We start from the raw sequence: 12,729 nt of genomic DNA on the forward strand, positions 1-12,729 counted from the left end.
ACTCTTATATCTTCTAGAATAGGTCAAACAATATCCTAGAATCTCAGCATAGGAATTAGGGTTCATATAGACTGATGTTTCATTTTACAAATAAAAGAAGTGACTCAAAGAGGTTAATATCTCAGATGCTATACATAAGTAATAGTAATTCTAAGAGAACACCTGACTTCTAGTTAAGCAAAATGTATGATGATAGGTAGATAGATATTAGTTATATAGATACAGAGATAGATATAGAACAAATATTCTGATTAGAAAATTGACAATGAATCCATTTAAGACTTAGATTCTAAGCATAAGCACTATTTCTCATTGTAAATTAATCTAAAATGGACTTCCACTTACAGGCTAGGTGGAATAACAGCAACTGGAATTTCCCTGAAAACCATATAAAAATTAACAAATTATATGAAACAACAGATTTCAAAACTTTGGAAAACAGAAAATGATGGACAGTGATCAACAAGAGATGGGAAACAAACAAACTCCATGGGGTTTCTAGGCCATGTGGCAAGAGAAGGAGAACCCAGGCAGAGTCTATCTGTCTTCCTAAGGTGAGAAGATAGATTAGGAGTTCAAGGACACCAACACAAATAGAGTTCACAGGGCAGAACACAAGAGGGGACAATACTTCAGAGGAAGAACCCCAGAGATATCACTGAGCATTTATCAGAATGGCTCATATAAAAAATAACAATAAAAATAGTGACAATATCAAACAGTGGCAAGGATACAGAGAAACTGAATCTCTCATACGTTACTGTTGGGAATGTAAAACGGTACAGTCATCCTATAAATAGTGTGGATATTTTCAGCTTTAAGAATGATAACAGACTTCTGGTCAAGACGGCAGCATAGGTAAACACGGTTCACCTCCTTGCACAACCGCATCAAAATTACAACTAAATTATAGAAAAACCATCACTCAGAACTGTCAGAAATTAAGTTGAAGGGAAGTCTGATAACTACAGAATTAAAGAATCCACATCCATCCAGACTGGCAGGAGGAGCAAAGATGCAGAATGGGTGGGTCCCACATCCATGTATGGTGGACAAAAATTCAGGAGGGATATCTTGGGAGCAAGGAGACCCAGTCCCACACCAGGCCCCCTAGTCCAGGGTTCCAGTGCCAGGAAGATAAATCCCCATAACTTTTGGCTGCAAAAACCAGTAGGGATTGAGTCAGTGGAAGAAACTTCTGGAGTTCCAAGCAGTTTCTGTTAAAAATCCACACATGAACTTACCTAGAATCACTCCCTCTGAGCTCTAGCACCTGGGTAGCAGCTTGAAAGGCACCAGTGAAGTGTTTCTCCAACATCAAGGTGTGAGCTGGGGGACAGCTTTCTCCCAGACAGAAAGATGGCTAGAGCCACAGAAATGGCAGGCAGTTGCCATATCTGAGACTCCATCAAGCTGGCCAACACCATTTGCCCCACCCTGGAGATCTCCTGAGGCTCCATCCCACCCAACATGCAGCTGTTAACAGTGGCTTTTCTGTATGAAAGGCTGGTCTTGGCTCATGCTCCACAACTTCCTAAATCCTTTCAAACAAGCAACAACTGGCTTCACTGAACCCCCAACCCTCATACCTCTTGCTAAGTGGCCCCAGGCACAGCACTACCAGCAACCAGCCTAGATTTACATATTGGCTTTACCTGGGAATCTCCAAGCCCAGCACAAGTACCAGACTTGTCAGATTGCTTTACAGCTCAGGCAGGGTGGCCCTGGGCAAAATGCAGGTTGGGGCTGACCTTGGCCTGTACCACCCAGGAAACCACAGGGCCTGTGCACCCAGTGGACAGGTACAGACCAAATCCAATCATCACTACCCTTTCCCTGCACAGCTGTACCTCCATGGAGGGCAGAGGTTAGTGGTTAGTGGTCACAACCAGTCCTTGCAGCTGACCGGCCTGAGTAAATCCCTCCCATTAACCTGCCAACAGCAACCAAGGCTCAACTACAAGAGTGTACTAAGCCTACACAAAGGGCACACCTTGAGTACCCAGCTCTGGTGATAGGGAGGCTATGCCATCAGACCCTACCGGACACCAACTAAATTAGGCCACGATACCAAGATAGGGAGTCATAGTAGCTCTATCTAATACACAGGAACAAACACACCGAAGCTGCCAAAATGAAAAGATGAAGAAACATGTCCCAAATGAAGCAACAGATCAAAACTCCAGAGATGGACTAAATGGTAATGGAAAAAATACAATAAAAATTAAATCAAAAAAATTTTAAATACTCTAGAAAAAATACTAACCAAAATGGAGATAAGCAATCTATCAGATGCAGAGTTCAAAACACTGGTTATAAGGATGCTCAAGGAACTTAGTGAGGACCTCAACAGCATAAAAAAGATCCAGTCAGAAAGAAAGGGTACACTAATTGAAATAAAGAACAATTTACAGGGAAACAACATTAGAATGGATGAAGCTGAGAATCAGGTCAATAATTTGGAACATAAGGAAGCCAAAAACAACCAACCAGAACAACAAGAAGAAAAAAGAAATAAAAAAAGTGAGGATAATATAAGAAGCCTCTGGGGAAACTTCGAGAAGTCCAATATTCACATCATAAGCAGTGCCAGAAAGAGAAAAGAAAGAGCAAGAAATTGGAAATCTATTTGAAAAAATAATGACAGTAAACTTCCCTAATTTGGTGAAGGAAATAGACATGCAAGTCCAGGAAGCACAGAGAGTCCCAAACAACATGGATGCAAAGAGGCCCACTCTCAGACACATCATAAGTAAAATGACAATGTTTAAAGATACAGAGAGAATCTTAAAGGCAGCAAGAGTAAAGCAGTTAGTTACCTACAGGTGAAATCCCATAAAACTGTCAGTTGATTTCTCAAAAGAAAGTTCGCAGGCTAGAAGGGATTAGCAAGAAATATTCAAAATCATGAAAAGCAGGGAATTATAGCCAAGATTGCTCTGCTCAGCAAAGCTATCATTTAGAATTGGAGGGCAGATAAAGTTCTTCCCAGACAAGAAAAAACTAAAAGAGTTCATCATCATAAAATCATTATTATATGAAATGTTAAAGTGACTTATTTAAGAATAAGAAGATCAAAACTCTGAACAATAGAGTAGAAACAAATGCATATCTTTCAATAACTGAATCTAATAAACGAACTAAGCAAACGAGAAGAACAGATACAGAATCATGGATACAGAGAGTGTGTTGATGGTTGCCAGATGGGAAGGGTTGTAGGGGAATGGATGAAGAGGTGAGAGGATTAAAAAGTACAAATAGGTAGTTGCAGAATAGCCCTGAGGGTATAAAGTACGGTATAGGAAATGGAGTAGCCAAAGAACACATATGCATGACCCACGGACATGAACAATAGTGGGGGGTTTGCCTAAAAGAGTGTGGGATGCTGGGTGGAGGGGGGACAAAGGGAGAAAAATTGGGACAACTATAATAGCATAGTCAATAAAATATGTTTTAAAAAAGAATCATAACAATACTTTATTTGTAAAATGAACTCACACAAACCTGCTACAATCCACAGAACTCAACCCTTCCTATCTCTGCCAGATCTTTCACTGTTAATAATCTACCTCCCCCCTTTAATCACTGCAGTTCTCCTGATTTGGGCTCTTACTTGTTCAGGCCTTGCATAGTCCTGGGTCCATGTGTTAGATGACCCTCTGGGAGAGTTGTCACACTATGTCTTGTTCTTTCTAACTCAATGATTTTGGCAGTTTCTATAAAGTTGGAGGAGTTTTGTTAATAACATATGATCAATAAAACAGACCACAACCATCCCACTCTTCAGGCACTTTCAGAACCAACAAAGTCTGCGGAAGGAGATACCCCAAATCACTTCTTACCTATGAATCTCCTTGCCAAGTTCTCTGCCTACCCCTCTAATAGACAGGTTGGATGGCATGCTCTATAAAAGTTATGATCCTCCATTTTTATCGACTCAGTGTAACATTCACTAATTTCTTTGAAATAGGTTTAATAATTATCTTTAGAGATGTTTTGACTAAAACTATTTTTGAAATGGCTTCATTAGCTGGTTTTGCATGCCAGAGAAACAACTAAATTTCCCCGTAAGTTGTGTTATTCTTCTTATGAATCTTCATTACCTTTCACATTTGAAACTTACCAGATATAACTTAACCCTGGGCATTTTAAGACTCTGTCACCTACACACAGTTTTTGTTTCACTCTAACATTTGCCTGAAGGCTCTGGTATAACTTACAGGCCAGAATTTGTGTGTCTTCAACAAAGGGCAGTCTCAGAGCCTCATGAAAAAGGACTGTACCAGATACTGCAAACTATTAATGCTTTGAAGCATAGACTCTTAAGGATAAACTTTGAGTTAACATCACTTAGACAACTTTCATACCAAACCAATGGACTCCAGAACTCTTTTTCATCAAAAAGCAGATGGTTTCATGAAATTGCTAACTCAAGAGCCAGCAGAACAAGAATTAGTTCTGTGGGACTAAATGAACTGAAAAGGAAAATTTGTGGTTATTTGTTTGGAGTATGTTTTAATTTTCTATTTTAATATTAATGTTTTAACAGTCTATTCTGTATATACAAAAGACTTTTTTTCTTCTTAAACTCTCTGTAGTTCATAACAAATTACTAGGTTCTGGTTTTTTTTTTTTTTTTTTAACTGGAATTAACATTTTAAATGATATCTGATTCTCACTGACCCACACCACCCAGCCAAGAATTCAGAAACTCTTACCAAGACTCACTTGTCCTCATTTTTATCAGGATATAATGGAAAAATCAGTTATGCAACCAAAGTCTTGCCCAGAATGTCATTTTTGAGAATGATGCTCATCTAACCCATTATAATGAACACATTCCTACAAAGTCCTCTCAGAAAAACTTGGTTAGGACCCAGCTCATAGCATCCCAGCTTTGCAGGAGGTGAAGAAGATCACTTCCTGGCAGGTCAAAAACTTTAAGAAACTGTGGGGATTTTGAGAAGAAAGGTATTTACCCAAATATATAGGTATCATGGGTGAAATCAGGTGAAAAGGGTTTGTTTGGCTTGGTTTCTCTATATTCAAGATAGCAAATAATAGGGTCTTTTTTAAAAAAGGCCAATCTGAGATTTCTTAAGAAAACTTCCAGAAAGAAGTTAATTCTGTGGACTTGTCAATAATATATGGCTCTAGATTCATAAAGGAGACTTCAGGAGGTCTGTATGGCAAATTAACACTCTTGCTGCAACTGTATCAGGCCACACCAACGGTATTGCCCTTTTGCTTTTGTCATTCCCCACTGAACTGAGAGTTTCTTTTTCTTTTTCTTTCTTTCTTTCTTTTTTTTTTCAGGGATGCTGGCTGTCCGTCCTTTGTTTTCCACTTGGTGCAAGGCCCATGGTTATGGGATGTCAGGAGGGCTCGCGTGGGGCTCTCTCAACTTTCTTTTTAGTGTTTTGCTGGTTTGACACAAATGAACCCAGCTGCTTCTGCTTGCTGCAGCCTGCCTCCTCTACCAAGTGTGGTGAGGAGGGGAAGAGTGTACGTAGGAGGGGTGGGGAGGGGCTCAAAAGAGCCTAGCACCTCTGGAAGTCTGGTGGCTGCTGGCAGCCACTTAGGATGGAGGCCAGATGTTGACATTGCCGGGCTGGGCGCCAGGTGGCTTCCTTGTGGCTTCCCGAGCCAGGACACGGGTGATCACGCTGCTGGAGGCCTGGGGGAATTTCGAGAGCTCTGGTGATTCCAGCACGGTGTCCAAGAACGGGCGAGTGAACTTCCCCCAAAAGAAACTTGCCCACTAGTGATCCGGGTCAGCCTTGGGGAGATAGGGTGCTGGGGGATGGCTTCCCCAGGGCACTCGGCACTTCCACAGGAGCTGTGACTGGAAGTGGAGCCCAAGCAGTGCCGGAAGTAATCGTGGGTAGCCACCAGTGAGCCACTGGAGGGAATGACTGCCTTGCTCTTGCGGACTGGAGGAAACCTCAGTGGCGACCCCTCACGGACCCCGGGGCATGATCACAGGTCACAGGAACAAGGGCGCTAGGCCACTGAGCACATTTGCAGAGGAGACCGCAGGAGGCTGACCTACCACTGAGATAGACAGGGGTCTGAAACGAGAGTTTCTAATCCTAACTCTATTCCTATTATCACTGCCTAGCACAGTTTCTGGCATAAAGAATATAGTCAACATTATTTATCAAAAGGATAAATATCTGGCTATGAAATTGTTTTTGTACCTGGTCCTGACTGTGAGGCAGTGATGGGGAGCTAGGGAAGCAGGGTCAAGGGCTGAACAAACTAAGCTTCGATTCCTCTGCTCGACTCCCAGCTTTAACTTTGGGGAGAGGTAGAGTCCATTAAAAATAAACTCATAACTAGCTTTAAAAGTATTCTACGTTTAAATGAACACATAAATAAAAATAATAAAATAGAGAGTAGAAATGACACAATGTCACAGGTGGGCATAGGTAACCGGGTTCGTGGTGATCGTAGACAAAGAGCTGAATGGAACACACAGAGTTTACAGCAGAAAGAGAGAGAGGAGATCTGTTAAGCGATAGTACACTTCACAGAACACGGGAGCAGGCCAACTCCGAGCAGAGACTGACCAGCAGGCGCTGGAGGGATTCTATTCTTATTGGGTGGATATTTCCTGGCTAGTTTGGGGGGGGGGTGCTTTTATTGCGCATGTACAAGTAGTTACATTACTTTAAAGCTACTGCACATGTGGTCTCCCACGATTTGCCTTGATTGGCCACTAGAGAAGGGGGTAGTACAATGTTAACTTATTATAATGAAGCAGGGGTCATGCAGCATCTTCTGCTCAGGTGCATTCATGATTCACCATGATTCAGCACTTTTCCAGAAAGTGGGAACAACCAGTCTTAGAACAGGGTCTCTGTCCTGTATTGAATGTCCTTTATCTTAGCCCTGGGGCACCTCTGGACTTTCCTCCTTCCTGACTATCTCAACAAGATGGGCAAAATGTTGATTATTGTTGAAATTGGTGGACTCTATGTCAGTGTATGTTTGAAAATTTTCATAATAAAAAGTAAAAAAATCATATTGAAGAAGAAAGAAATTACAAAGAGGAAGTATGAGGGCTTTGTGAGAAAAGAACTGAAGGGTAAGTGAGTTCAGGCAGTTTTTCTTATTTTGGAGGTTTTGCATCTAGAAATTCAAACCACTTTCTGACCTATCTCTGCTTTACTCTTCCCACTTCCCAGCTGTGGGAGAGAATTTGCAAAACAGCACAGGTTTCAAGGAAGAATGCGCCCAGGGACAGAAGTACACAAGTGGCACTGTTTCAGCCCTGGGTGCTGGCTAACCTCACCCCACACACGGGTCCTGATGCCGAGACTTACCAGATCTGAAACTGGGCAGCAGTCAGCTATTGCTGTCCACCAGGCGTTTATGTATCAGGAGGATTAGACTAGACATAACTGATAAAGATTTATTCAAGGGTCTTGCAAACTGAAAACACAACTAGGCAATAACCAGAGTGCTCTGAAGAAGGAAGAACAGCTAAGCGTTCATACAGTGAAAAGTTCATTCATTCTTAAGAAGAATAAGTTTTGCATTCTTTGCCTCTGGGTTGTTCCAAGGTTATATGATCTTCCAGATTTCTGATGATCTAGATAATGGATATCAGGCAGTGGGATATATGAATATGCTCCCATAAGTCTTTTAGGAGGTAATCAGAAGGCTATCTACAGGCAACATATATAACTGGAGAGTTCAAAAACTGGAGAGCATCACTACGAGAGAATGTAGTCTTTTTCAAGACTTTTAAAAGTTTTAGCCACAGTATAACTTACAGTTTAAAAAAAAAAAGAAAGCAAACCTGGCAGCTATAGAATATACTATGTGCATTTATAATAGCTATATGTATTTTGTATATTGTAGTGTCAACTTTGTTATCCTCACACAAGGAAATGCTTATTGATTTTAGAGAGAGGGGAAGGGAGGAAGAGAGAGAGGAAGAGAAACATCAATGTGACAGAGAAACATCTATTGGTTGCCTCTTGCACATGATCTGACCGGACCAAACCAGCAACCTAGGCATGTGACCTGACCAGGATTTGAACCTGTGACCCTTTGGCTTACAGGACAGTGCTACAACCAACTGAGACATATTGGCCAGGGCTGTGCCAACATTTTTAAATCAAATGCTTTACATTCACATGTGGGGAGTCTTGTGATTTGGGGTCCCTTTGGGGCCCCCCCAGCTAGACTGCACTTATTTTCATAGTAGTAAAATTCTTTGCAAATGATACCTTGCATAAGTCCTCATTCCACCATGCTAACTAACCCTCTAGCTGATAATGCAAGCACCTACAGGGTGATTTTATTTATAAGGGCTCTAGAATATAATATAAGTTTTCACACCAGCATCATCTGTTATAATATTCTTCACTAGTTAGTGCAGCTTTTCTTTGTGTTATGGGTGGTCTCATAACTAGGTTGAGTGTTTCCTCTACCAAGAGGAAACAATACCTGAGTTCTTTTCCTTGTGGAATTTGTGTTATAATAAACTTTAGAGTAAATGCTGTGGTGGGGGCACATAGCTCCACCTTATTGAATCTGCCAGTTAAGATGGTGTCCAGTTAGGTTGCATCTGGAATATGGTCCTGGAAAAATCACTTTATAGAGATAATTTTCCAAGTGTTTTTTTTTTTATTACCAAGTGGTTTTTAAATTTATCCTTCTATTGAAGTTTTTATTTTTTTTAGGTCAATTATTGTATGGCTGACTAAATTTACAAATAAACTTGTTTATCCAAAAATAAAATAAAATAAAACAAATTACCCGCAAAAGTATTGACACACTTAATTGAGCTTGTAGTCATATTAACTTAGTGTGATTTCATATAAGGCAATGCATTGCCTCCGGGAGATGGAAAAAATAAACTCTAGCATTTATAAAGAGCTGATTATGTGCCAGGGAATTGCGGTAAGCACTTTATTTACATAATTTCACCTCACACTCTGATGTAACTGATACTATATCCCCATTTTATAAATGTGGACACAAAGCATTAGGAACATTCAGTAAAGTACCCAAGATTACATAGCAATAAATGACAGAGGCCGTATTTGAACCCAGATCTGTCTGACTAAAATTATGGTCTTGAAAGATGCAATGTAAATAGGAAAAACTATGGAGATAAGGAGATAGACTGTCAGGGGAGCTCCAATGGGAGATTCTTGGCAATCCCCGAGGTGCAGGATAGTTCTAGACCCTAGGAGTGAGAAGAAAGGACACTAGCAAAGAAATGTCTGTGTGTGTGTCTGCTGGGGTAGAAGATGACCATTTGTGAAATGGCTGGCATAACAGTCACACAACTCTTTTAGAATGGCCACAAAATACTGAAACAGTGAACTTCACAGAAAAAGGATAAAACTTTCAAACAGTTGTAATTGTATGACCTTTCAATTTGAGATAGTCCTCAAGAACTTTTAGTGAAACCACACAATTCAATTGTCAGAAGCCTCTAAGGTCAAAAAAAGATACACGAGCCAAACTGGTGGCTTTTAGTTTTTAATCACCAAGGATACTTCTTACTATCAGGTCTTTAGAAACTACATTTGCTAAATTAAAGTTACTTCTCTTGCTTAGACTAAGATAAGGCAACAAAGGCACGAGGAAGGCCTTCAGGAGGCAGCGGCAGCACAGTTACCCAAACCACACTGGGTCCTGTTCTCAACTCACTGGTCCATACTTGATTTTGACTGTCCATTCCAACTCACAGGATTGACTCACACCAATCGATTCCAAATTAAAGCATAAACTTTCAATAAAGAGCTACATTGTGCAATCAGAAATAAACATGTTGCACACATTCTCTCCCTGACCTCAGCGGGAGACCAAACCGTGAAGATGTGTTTGCTGTGTTTCTTTGGTGAGCAGGGCTGGTGAGTAATATTCATTCAGGCCAGGATGAGAGTGGGGAAATATTTTTGACTCAGAATTAAGGACTGAGCCAAAATCTTACCCCTGAACAGTGATGGTTACAAAGAAGCAATAACAAAAATTAGAATTTTCCTTTTTAATCTCTAAGCTCTCCAATCTCTTTCTTAAAATATATTAGCATGCTTGTTGGTTTGTATTTTTTCATACTCCACCTTGCTCCAAGACAGGTTTAAAGGGAGCTAGCAAAATCATCTATGATAAACGATAACACAAATCAAATGAAGGTTAAAAAAAAAGAGTCAGGATATGATTTGACTGATTGTATTTTAGTTGTGAGAATGTTAAAATCACTGTATTTCCCCACAACTGCATTTTAGTCCCAAAAACTAGAATCTGTGTGTTCTGAGTGCCCCCACACTTTCTGGTGATAGATAGAGTTTGGGTGGCTTGATTTTACAAATGGTGGCTACCATTTACCAAATGCTAATCTGACCTGATTTAATTCTCAATATCAAATTTTCAAGTTTTGAGGAAAATTTGCTATTATACTTTTGAATCACCACTGTTTAATTTTCCCATTTGTATTAATTAAAAAAAACATATAAAAATGAGATGACCAGGGTCACCACAAATAAACTGAATTCAAATAAACTTAGTTTTAGCATGTTGTAGTCTTTTCAGAGTAAATTTGTGGTTTTCATTAAGATTTCTGAAATGTTAAAATTAGTTCACATACCTCCATGTTCACATCCTTACATCTGGGAACAATCCTGAAAGAATAGCTAACAACTACCTCAAACAAAAATAAATAAATAAATCTTATATCAAGAAAGTAGACATGGGTGTCCCTCAATATGCAAATCAGATATTTTCCTGCACAGAAATCATCCCACAGGAGAGCAATAAAGCTAAAATTTCAAGGTAAAGAGGCTTGCTTTCTCTTCATGAAAACTGTGCCTGGTGCTCTGGCCAGGTAATGATAATAGGGCATCTAGCTATCCCAGGAGCAGAGAATTTTTTCCATGAGAAGCCCATATACCCTGGAAAAGTCACCAGATGGACAAGCCAGTTCTATGGGCATGATTCTCCTAAAAGCAGGTTTCAGAACCGAGAAAGGGAACCACTTACCAAGGAGAAACTCTGCCTTTTCTCTACTTTGTTGAGATCAGAGACCAAGTTCATTTGGGTCGGCAGCCCCTGGTGCAAAAGTCAGCATTTGGTGAAACACAAATAAGATTTAGTAGCACGCAGTAAGTTATGGTGAAGGAATGAGGAAAGGAAGGAAAGAGAGCAAGAAGAAGGGAGGGAAGGATCCCCAAGGAAAGCTTTAGCTAATGGCTGGTGTAGCTCAGTGGATTGAGCATGGGCTGTGAACTGAGGGGTTGCCGGTTTGATTCTCTAGTCAGGGCACAGGCCTGGGAGGTGCGTGAGAGGCAACCACACATTGATGTTTCTCTCCCTCTCCTTCTCCCTCCTGGAGGAGAGCAGCTGAGATGAGCTCAAGGGAAAGGAAGAATCCTGCACTGCACTGCAAGATAACAGGCAGCCAAATAGGTGCTGCCTTCAAAGATAAGCAAGAGAAATAAGAAAAGGGAAAGCACTTAGAACCTGTAGTAAGGCATTATTGATCAATTGGTCAATGCAACGCAGATCTTACTGAATTAATACAGAGCTTCGTAAGTGAGATAATAGTAATGTTCCATAATGTTCCTATCTAGGAGACGTAGAGATGCATGCCAATCTATTTAAAAGTGAATTGGCATGATGTCTGCAACAACTTACCTTCAAGTGACTCAAAAGGGGAAAAAAGGAAGTGTGTATGTGGCAAAATGTTAATAATTAATGACTTAGGTGGAAGATATGTATACTAGTGTTCATCACAATATTCTTTCAACCTTTCTCTAGGCTTGAAGATTTTCAAAGCAAAAAGCTGGGACAAAGTAGAGATTAGAAATTTCCAAAAAATATATATCAAACCCATAGTAAGTACACCAAACTGGTAACAGTGAGGGGACAAAGGAGCTATTTATTTCTTCTTTACACTGTCCAATTGTTCCATATATTTTAGTATGTATTTTTTTATAATCACAAAAGGTTTTAATTTAAAGTTTTAAATATGTACATTTAAATCTATGTATATTTAAAGGCCACAGCTGGGACACTTTCTTCTGCCCCTGTAGCCTCTGTCACTGCACCAAACTCAGTCCCAGCGAAGCAAGTCCCCTGCAAACTGTGTTTCTCAACAAGTGCCCCTCCCATTCACTTCACTATCCCCATAACCTCTCCCTGACACTTCCCTCACAAACTACTGCCCACACAAAAATCCTCCCTTTAAACTGCTTCCTGGAACAAATTACTTCTTTAACCACTAACTGAACCTGGGTACAGGGCTTCCACCCACAAACCACTCCTTCCCCAAAGTTCCTGTGTAACCCTTCCCCTTCCATCCTCTCTGAGACACTGCCTCTGTCCCCCTCCCTGGTGAATTCCTCCTGTTTTGCTGCCGATGATTTTTCAATTGCTAAACTAAGGGTTGCCTTCTCTGCTGATAATGCAGTGAATTGCTTCCACTTTTGTCTGGAATCTGTCACAGTTCCATATTCTTCCTAACATAGCCACCCTCTCATTCCTAACCCCCACCCCAGACTCCTCCTCTCCTAGCGTAGAGAGGATCTGCAGAAACGGACATGCCTGGTTATGTGATTATTGCAGCATAATAGATGGTACCTCCCTTCCCAATAGCTAGAGTGTCTGGGAACTGTGCTATTGTTATTCAGGCTTTTGTAAACAAGTCCTAATATCCCAAGAGACTTGATTTGGACAAAATTTTAGAGGATGTAAGATCAAAATTTT

The sequence above is a fragment of the Desmodus rotundus genome, chromosome 7 (genome assembly GCF_022682495.2).
Source record: "Desmodus rotundus isolate HL8 chromosome 7, HLdesRot8A.1, whole genome shotgun sequence".
Taxonomy (NCBI): Eukaryota; Metazoa; Chordata; class Mammalia; order Chiroptera; family Phyllostomidae; genus Desmodus; species Desmodus rotundus.